The sequence below is a fragment of the Zootermopsis nevadensis genome, unplaced genomic scaffold, assembly GCF_977971745.1.
Source record: "Zootermopsis nevadensis isolate Lab colony 2312 unplaced genomic scaffold, Znev_1.0 Znev_ptg000028l, whole genome shotgun sequence".
NCBI classification, from domain to species: domain Eukaryota; kingdom Metazoa; phylum Arthropoda; class Insecta; order Blattodea; family Termopsidae; genus Zootermopsis; species Zootermopsis nevadensis.
This window is the reverse complement of record NW_028259160.1, coordinates 20,010,505-20,020,289: the sequence shown is the minus strand read 5'-3', so window position 1 is coordinate 20,020,289 and position 9,785 is coordinate 20,010,505. Positions and strand designations below refer to the sequence as shown.

At 39.2% G+C, this 9,785-nt stretch overlaps 1 protein-coding gene across 1 annotated transcript in view; it reads left to right on the top strand.

Moving 5' to 3' along the window:
- The first annotated feature begins 15 nt into the window (after positions 1-15).
- The window catches only part of LOC110830738 (kelch-like protein 10), a 62,392-nt gene continuing 52,622 nt past the window's right edge, over positions 16-9,785 (top strand). The window contains exon 1 of the mRNA XM_087357825.1: positions 16-126. The gene's annotated coding sequence lies outside the window, so the exon portion shown is untranslated. The remainder of the gene's footprint in view (positions 127-9,785) is intronic.

Genomic DNA, 9,785 nt, shown 5'->3' with positions numbered 1-9,785 from the left:
ACAATTATTTGATGACGGTGGAGGTGTATGACCCAGTCACCAACCAATGGACGTTTGTTGCACCAATGCTTTGTGGACGTAAATATCATTCTTGTTACGCGTTAAGCGGCAGTCTGTACGTCATAGGTAAGAATTATGGATATCCTGAGTGATGTTCCTCTATCTTTCTTATAGAACTTACTATTGTGCAATGTTTTCCTAGTTTTCTTTGAGTGCTTCAGACTTTATGAACAGTACGGTAAGTTTGTAAGTATTTTCTTAACCCCGATTCATGGTTAGAATATATTTTCAACAACAGATAATCTCTTGTGGGATCTCAACTACGCATGCCCCATTTGTCACAAAGTCCAGATTTTTAAGGCAAATATTTTGTTCTTTTGGCAAGGAAATTTACGTTGTCCGTGTTGTTATCCACAAGAAGCCGATGGTTTGAACCGGTGTCTGCGTATTCTTTGCTTTTCGTCAATTGTTTGTGTCATGTCGTTATAAACAGTGCAGCTTATTGTAATTGTTGAACTCCAATTTCGTACGCAGTTGCATGAAGCAGTAAACAGACGTCAGGTGCAATTTCCTGTTCCTACTGGGAAAATTAATGGCGTCTCTCTACACAGAGTGCCTACGAATGTAGTGGGACTGGTTATGTTGTGTTTACATCAGGATTCAGGGCGCTTTAATCATAAGTTTCAGCTGCGTAATTAAAATTTAATATTAACTATGATCTAATATGTAAAATAGACGTGACATTAAACTTCTCTTGATGCGAATTTTGGGACGCTGTACGTTAGAAGAATTCTGTTTCTACTGAACCGTAAATAAACTCCAGCATTAAAGTAAATGCTTCATAGATTCCCTTGTTCACTAATCGAGCTACAAGTATGAAAATAATATTGCAGCTATTTGATCCTTAACTTCGTTCCTGGTACTAATACAAACACTGCAAAAGGGAATGAATTTTCTTTTCTGTATTTCATCCATTCCTTACGTTTATGAAATTACAAATTTTAAGAGCATAAAGTCCATTGTGTATGAAGGACGGAGTGTGAAGCATTGAAGTTACGAGAAATACATACATCTAGAAAGTTCTAATTGTGTAATCTTGAAGGTAAGATACCACTTGTGTAACATAGGCGTAAAAGGAAGGATAATATTAAAATGTCTTTGAGTAATTACAGTATGTGGGAAGGGTTCAACTACCGACTTTTGTGAATAAGGTAATGAATCTTAAGGCTCCATAAAAGCCAAACATTTCATGGCCTGGTGACAGAGTAATAAATATCAAGAAGGGCCCGCTGAATGGGGTTAGAGTAAGTTTCGTTTGGCAGATTTTTTTGTATATAATGTGACACATTACGGAATATGTGTGCAGGAGGAGACAACAGTACATTATACAAGCTCATAACCGAAAAGTATGACCCTGCAGAAGACACGTGGACCGTGATCCCTTACCGGATCATCCCAGACAGATACTTCAACGTAGAAATGATCGACACGCACATTGTCATTTGTGATGGTTATGACGTTAGCGAAATTTACAATGAAGAGGAAAGAAAATGGTTTGTTTCTTGGTTTGTTTGTTCAGAACTGTATAATCACAAACTGTTACTTTCTGAAAGCACTAGGATGTGAATCATTTCCGGTTGACATACTCGCGATCTTGCGGGTGCTGCACGATGTAGTGTCGTTTAAACTGACCGACGTTTCAGAGGTTCTAACTACGAGGGTCGCTCATTAAGTAATGCCCCACATTTTTTTCCTCAGAACATATTTATTCAAGATGGCTCAAATTTAGTGACAATATAAATCAATGTTTCCTTTTCACATACTATTTTTCCACATAGTCCCCATCAACTTGTACGGTTTTACGCCAGCGTGGAACAAGTGCATGCATGCCTTGCCGGTACCAGCTCTTGTCCTGTGCACGTAGCCATGTCCTCACTGCTTGAATCACGCTCTCGTCATCTTCAAATCTTGTTCCGCGGATAGCATCTTTAAGTGGCCCAAAGAGATGGAAGTCGGAGGGTGCCAGATCTGGACTGTAGGGTGGATGGGGTAGCACCGTCTAACCCAATTTGGTGATTTCTTCCCGGGTTCTCAGACTTGTGTGAGGGCGTGCATTGTCGTGCAGGAGCAAAATTTCTGCTGGATGCTTGTGAGGCCGAACTCGTCGAAAACGTTTCTTGAGGGTTTTCAGGGTCCTGATGTACGCGTCTGAATTGATGGTCGCACCTCTTGGCATCACATCCACAAGAATGACCCCATCACTGTCCCAAAAGACAGTCATCATGACTTTTCCGGCGGAGGGAATTGTCTTGAATTTCTTCTTTCTCGGTGATTGAGGATGATGCCACTCCATTGACTGCCTTTTTGTCTCTGGCTCAAAGTGGTGTATCCAGGTTTCGTCACCTGTAATGATCCGGGACAGAAAGACCTCTCCCTCAGCATCAAAACGCTCCAACAATTCAGAAGAAATCGTTTTCCTTTGAATCCTGTGGTCTGCTGTGAGACTTCGTGGAACCCATCTTGCGCACACCTTCGAATATGCGAGAGCCTGGATAATTGCAATCACACTTCCATTGCTGACTGAAAGCTGTTGGGCCAATTGTCGAGTTGTGATGCGCCGATCCTCACGAATAATGACATCCGCGCGGTTCAACATGTCTGGAGTGGTGGCTGTGGCAGGACGCCCAGAGCGCGGCAGATCACGGAGCTCGGTTTCTTCACTTCCTGAAGCTTTAACTCTCTTAGCCCAGCGACCAACGGTGCTCCTATCGACTGCACAGCTTCCATACACAGCACACAAACGTTTATGAATGTTCACCACCGTTTCTTTTTCAGCAACAAGGAATTCAATTACAGCTCGTTGCTTGTAACGAGAGTCGTTCACAGACGCCATTTTAACAGTTCACTACAGCTCCGCTATCGGTTGGAATCATTTGAAACTCCGTACACGAACGCGGGAAACATCAAATCTCAAGCATGTAAAAGTACACTTTTCTATCTTCATTATTGGCTGAGAAAAAAAATGTGGGGCATTACTTAATGAGCGACCCTCGTACTTATTCAGGGCATTGAATGCAGCACGCGGAAAAAGGTGTGAGGGAAGGGGGGTTGAATGAAAGCAGGCAGGGCAATGTTGCGGTCAAGTTGAATCGTTGAAGGAGAGAGCAAATGACTAGGTAATGCTAATCAGACATCAACTGTAAATGCATTATTTAGAGCTCTTAGGGTAAGTTTCTTTGATCAGGAGTACTCTCTTGGGCAGGACATTTCTGGCGTTCAGCGCATCAGCGTCGCTATAATCATTGGCTTTCATCAAAATGTTAGGCTGGTTTCACATCTAACGACGCCTATCCGTCTCACGTTTCTTTCTTTGGATGGAAGTTTATTTGAAAATGGCTGTCTCTTGGTGTGTTTCTCAATGCAGTCTTGTGCCATCTGATGATGGAGTCAGTAAGCAGCCCCACAAACATAACAGAAGACAGCTTTCTTCACATTTGTCTGTGCAAGAGCCAGATATCTCACAGAAATTCATTTGTTGTTGGTTTACTTTCAACAGAACCTCTCTAGAACTATTGTTGGCAGGACAGACAAAAATAAACTAAATTTTGAAAACAAATTGCTAAAAGGGGGAAATATTGTTATGGCCGCAATTCTCAAACAAAACACGCGTCTCTCTCCAAAGAATATTTGATTGAAGTGTTATTCTGACCGAGGGTAATGGCTTAATGAAGTATAGCAAACACATCTGGCGCAGAACATAATTCATTTGACAACGTTTTAAAATATTCATAATCTGTCCCTCCATTTTGATGTAATAAAATGTATTATGTTATAATAGCATGTTGGCCGGTGTTCTATGTGTATATGAGTAAAAGAAAGATCACGTGGGAATCGTCTACTGAAGTCCCATTGGGGAATTTTTTGCGAAGTTTGTCTGGAAACAAAATACAAGCAACGATATTTCGGTGGAAGCCTGTGCCTTCAGCTTCGAGCAGTTTTCCACTCTACCCAAAGAGAGAGCCAGCAATCAGGCATGGACTTTCTTACGTCAATACATTTCAGTTTAGAACATCAGAAGAAAAGTATATATATTTTTAAGGAAATGGTTAATTTCTTTAAATAATTGCACTGACATTCAAATTACATTTCTTTTAAATTTATATTAAGTAAATTATTTTTGGTAGAAGTCGCATTTCGTCATGAGTTACCTCATCTCATGTAGAGCTACATATTTTCTGTAATTGTGTCCGCGAAATATGATAAAAATTGTGTTGAGTATAGAAAATACTGATGGATGATGAGAAAGGTTTTATTTTCACTTTTTAAATTGCAGGTACCAGGCGTCAAAATGTAATTTTTGTAGATATGGGATGTCGATTTGTGTCGTCAAGGACCTACCGAATGCAAAAGATTACGCCTACAAACACACATCCAAATTAATTTAGTAGACACGTAAAAAACTGTTCGCGTAGGAAACCCTGCGGAGTAAGCCTTTGATTACAACCTCGACAAACACGTCAATTTTAATTACGTTCCTCTAGAAAATAATGAAGAAAAGTGGGATGTGATGTAGTAGCCAAGATGAGTAATAAGTCATAGTTGGAATTATTATTTCTCTTCGTTATTTTCTGCTCAAGAAGTTTTATTAACACTAAATTATTATAAAGACGTTTCATTGTATCCAAAATATTATTATCCATGAACACATACTAGTTTCACTTAGCGACTTGTATGAAATTCATTTCAGGCGACATGTTTCGAGTTACGAAAGCGTCTTCATGGTTTTAGGGGAAGTGGGGGAAATCACGCCATCTTAAAGGAAAATAAAAAGTTGTTGCTTCATGAACATCGTTTACAAAAACTTCATTACGAAGGCAACACACGTGAAATTTTTATTTATTTATAATGTATTACATGTATTTAAAAAATGTTGGTTGAGTTGCGCCAATATACCGTGTAATTCTGCCATGTTTCTGGCGAAGTACCACCATTTCCAAATGCCATAAAGATAAAGACGATGCTTTCCGATAACGGTTATATTTATTTATTCATGTAATTTTGTACGGTATTTTTAAGGGCTTGATGTATAAGTACAGATTATTACCAAAAAAATACACAAAACTAATTAACTTCAATTTAGTTAAGACACATACAGAGTAAAAGATGTTATAAAATGGGGATCACATAGCGTGTTTCCGAGATAAAGTCAAATTCTGTATCAGCTTAACAGATCATAAACCAGGGCTCAAAAACACAATATGCCGACAAACTGCCTGGCACTCGGGCAATACCGCACAATAAAGTACCATTACTTCAGACGTGGTTAACGTAACACATTATTTATTCCCGCAAGAGCCCAGAATGTTACAAGTCTGCATATTCAGAAGAATATACATGCACATTTGTACTTTCAAATATTTAACGTCCAAAGCATGTCCATAACAAGGATCGGCTGGTTAATCCCATGTAGGGAAGTTATGTCTTTTTGTTCTGAGAATCTACAAAACCCATAATTACATATTGTGATTGTTAATTCAGGCTTTCCTTTCCGTTAACACTGGGTTTTAAAAATGTGAACTCTTTAAGGCAATCAATGTCATTATGGAGGCGAGCGATCTTCATCTGCAGAAAGTTATTACTACGTAACTAAACATTAGTTAAGTTCTGTTCTCATTTTCCAAAACCGTGTTGAGTGAGCCCTTTGGCACCATGGTGTTTCACATCAGGAGAATACGGACAACAGCCGATAAGGGGTAGTCTTCTAACGAAGGGATTAAGAAGGGGGTAACAACTTACTAACTTATTATATTACAGAGCTGTGTATTTCTCTGACCGGAGTACAAGTTTCTCAAGAATACGTTTGCTCCATGAATTTCGTTACATTTTCCAAAGGAATTTCGAAACTTATAATAAAATACAAAATGACATGTATTTATAAAAATACTAACTTTTGTTTTCTAACAAAGTCACATTTTTGCGACATCACATCAATTCTCATTACAAGTTCAATTTAAGATTAAATATTCTCAGTGGATGTAATTATGTTATGTTTTACAACTATCAACATGCGAGTATCAGTTTTAATAACACGTTTATTCTGGAAATGTCTTTGCTTGCATAAAATGCTCTCTAAGTACTTTAGATGTTACTTGCGTAAGGTGGAGGGACAAGATTTGTGGTTTGATTTTTGTGGAAGGCTGAGGTACAAGTCTAAATTCAATGACATTCCCACCCTCGACGTCATGCATTTCGCATATACTCCGTGCACTTTACATACCCCAGCCATCGTATTCTCATTGATTTGATCATCCAAATAACAATTGATGGAGATTAGAAATTATGAAGATTTTCACAATTCAGTTTTCTCCAGAATCCTGTTGCTGCCCCTCTCTTAGATCCAATGATTTTCTACAGAACCTTGTTCTCAAATATCAGATTTCACACCCATGGAAGTAAATGGGTAAAACTGTGATCTTAAGTTGTGATGGCAGTCAAGATGTCAAAAATGATCTTCCACATATTTTTAACTTGTGGTCTTGTAGATGGTTACCAATGTTTCAGAGGAACACGTGTGGCATTGCAGCCTTTGAGACTGACATTGACAAATGAAATTATAGATACTTGTATTTTAATCTTTATGTCTCTAGACAGGAGAAAATAAAAGAAAATTATTCTGAACAGATGTAAGTTTCTCTTAATTTATTCATGGATGTGATTTTAATTTGTTTTTGTTATTTTGAAACATTTAATTTTTACCACATTATCAGAGGGGTTATATTGTATCTGTGTATTATAATGTCTTCATAAACTTTGTTGATTATACATGAAGATATTACTTTGTTAATATGTCAATGGAGTTTTGCTTTCTTTAATAACCAGAAAATCTAGAGTAAACAGTCTCAAATTGTCAATCTATAGGTCCTCGTCTTGGCCAAAGTGGAAGACACAAACAATTTGTTATATGTAGAACAGATTTACACAGACAAGTATAAATTGTACAAATGATCATGAATTTTAAATTGAAATATTTAAAAACATTGATACAACCCACACCCAGTCACCTGCTGAAGGCCTGCCATATTTTCCATCCCCTGTGCGGTATTTACAAATTTATTGCTCGTCTCGGTGGCCATTTCCAATACTACAGAACTCCGGGTACCGGGTTACCTGGCTCACTAAATCTCTCTATTTGTGCATACGGCATCTCAGTGTCCGTTCCACCATCTTCAATCAATTCTCAATCGAATTCAACAGTCCTATTCCGCAGCTGCCTTCCAGCCATAACTTCACGAAGTGACTGACCTGATTCGGCGTAGAAGATGATCTACAGCTACGATACTGTCAATAGGCGTGGTCGTCGTTTCGATGTCCTTGTGACCAGCGTCGGGATGCTGGGACGCTGTGGTTTGCTCCCCTCCCCCAAGTCACTCACTATTGCTGTCGATCCGTCGGAAGTGGCCTTCCTTCAATTCTTCCTATCGACTGCTACGAGTCCCGAAGTCGGACCCCTCGTTGTCGCGCCAAAAAACACACTGTAACCTATCGCTTCCACGGACCGGTGGATCACAGCGTCCGCTATGTTTTGGTTGGTCACACACTGCATTCCATCCCGGACCGTGTGTAACTGGTGGGATAAGTTGGGTCTTCGGGATTTGTCAGGGGTATTTGTTTAGCTCATTTTGTCGGTAGGCAACGACTCATCTCAGTTGGGTTCACGCCCAGTTCGTACCAAATAAATCAACCACTTTATTAATTTCACAATCTTCTTACAAATCACTGCACCTCTTCCGAGCTCACAAAGTGTTGTGTTTCAACAGTCGGCAAAACTCCTTTTACACCGTAAACATGCTTACGGTCGGACAATCAATATTTCAATATCTGCCGCAAAAGGAAATGTAATAACAACTCCCACTTGGCGCGGGTCCACGTTTTGTCCGAGAAAAACACGTCAATGAGTGGATAATAACAAGCCTTGTGACCTAGCACAAAATGTTGGATTCATTACGAGTACAGAATTAACCTAAACCAATAAATTGATGTAACATCACTATTTCAAAATCTTTGAAAGTGCTGAGATGACAACTCACGCCCATCAGATGCTTCACCTCTAAACAAAATACAAACACACTACACTAAATAGGACAAGAAATATGGTAATTATGTAACACTACCATCAGCTTCTCTTCCAGCGAATTCTCACTGCACTAGATTACATTAGGCGTTTTCTATAACAATGCCTTAAGGTGTTAGGTTTACTTGGTTTTACTTTTTTTATGCTCCCTCTTAAGTCACATTCGTACAGAAAACTTACATAATAACTTCACTCACATAATCTTTCATACCAAACAACAAAATAGATTGAAAAAGTAAAATATCTTTACAAAGTTCGCTCTCATTCTGTTTTCTTACTAAACTATAATTTCTGTGGTTCAATTGGTAACCCTTATTATTATGAGTGCATGTTATCTCAACTGGATTCGTGACAGTTTGTTAATCAACTTTAATAGTTCAAAGAAAGTTAAACGATCAATTACAAGCAAGCTTACTGACGCTTGAAGGAGGAAGTAAAGGATAGGGAAGGAGACGACTTATGCGTTCCAAAGTAGCTTCTTTCCCGATAGCTGCGTGAGTAGACCAACACGTCGGCTACATTTGCTACGACAAACTCCGTGGTGTCACCACCTAGCACCAGCTGTAGTGCTCTAATAAAAGCTGGCAATAAATTTTTATACGTTTATACTTACAGACTGTTGATTCGAATAAAAATGCAGTATAAGCCCTATACGCGTTCTTCAAGGGAATTTGCAGCTCAACTCAAATCTATGGACGACATGTACTTAACTCCATGAAATTTCTGCAAGTGATCGTTCAGCGGAGGCGTCCTAGTCCTGTCTGGTAAACTTACGTCATTAATCCTCCTGGCATCGACACATATCCTAGGCGCTTTACATTGCCTGAGCACAACGGTATGTGGATTCAAGAATGGCGAGTTAAAACAAGTCTCAGCTTCCTAACCTAACCTACAATTGACTTATCATCAACGAATTTGAATTCAAATTCAAACTCCTTACAACGGCCAGGTCTGGACGTTAAGAAAGTGGCGTACTTCATTAGTCCTTCTAATAACAATTACCACCAACCAAATTCCAGATTTCCGCTTCACCAATAGCACGAGCGTCGGGACATTCGTTACCAAAACTGCGAGTACCATCAGGAATAAGCTGCATAATCTCTGGTCTATACCACATCTCTTCATCAACTATTTGCCTATTTCCGAGGCTACCTCGAACTTCAAAAATATCCATACAATCTACCTCATCAGTAACATGGCATTCGCGCCGTACATCAACATCAACACAAAGCGAACTCCGCTCTAACACATAAGCTTCACTAGCTATAGATTTATATAAATCGTCGGGACTACTTAAACTTTCTGTGGTATGAGTTGATCTAGATGGGCTATCGTACCGCCTGTACCGAATATTGCCGCACAACAAACTGCTATCTACACGTCCTACTTCGCAAGATTCCGCCTCTACACTCTAGCTAAAATTTATAGTTCTCCTTAATCCACCCAGGGAATACTCAATACACTTACAATTAAAACCAAGAACAACGCCATGCAACCAAAATGGTCACAACCTAATATTATATCTGACGCTAACAGCGACGATGCCAGAAACACATGTTGGAACTCATCCTTTCCTAAATTAGACGCCAAAAAGACCTGGGTCCTAACTCGTTTAGACTTCGTTCCAAGAGCGTAAATGAGTAGCAAATTCTGT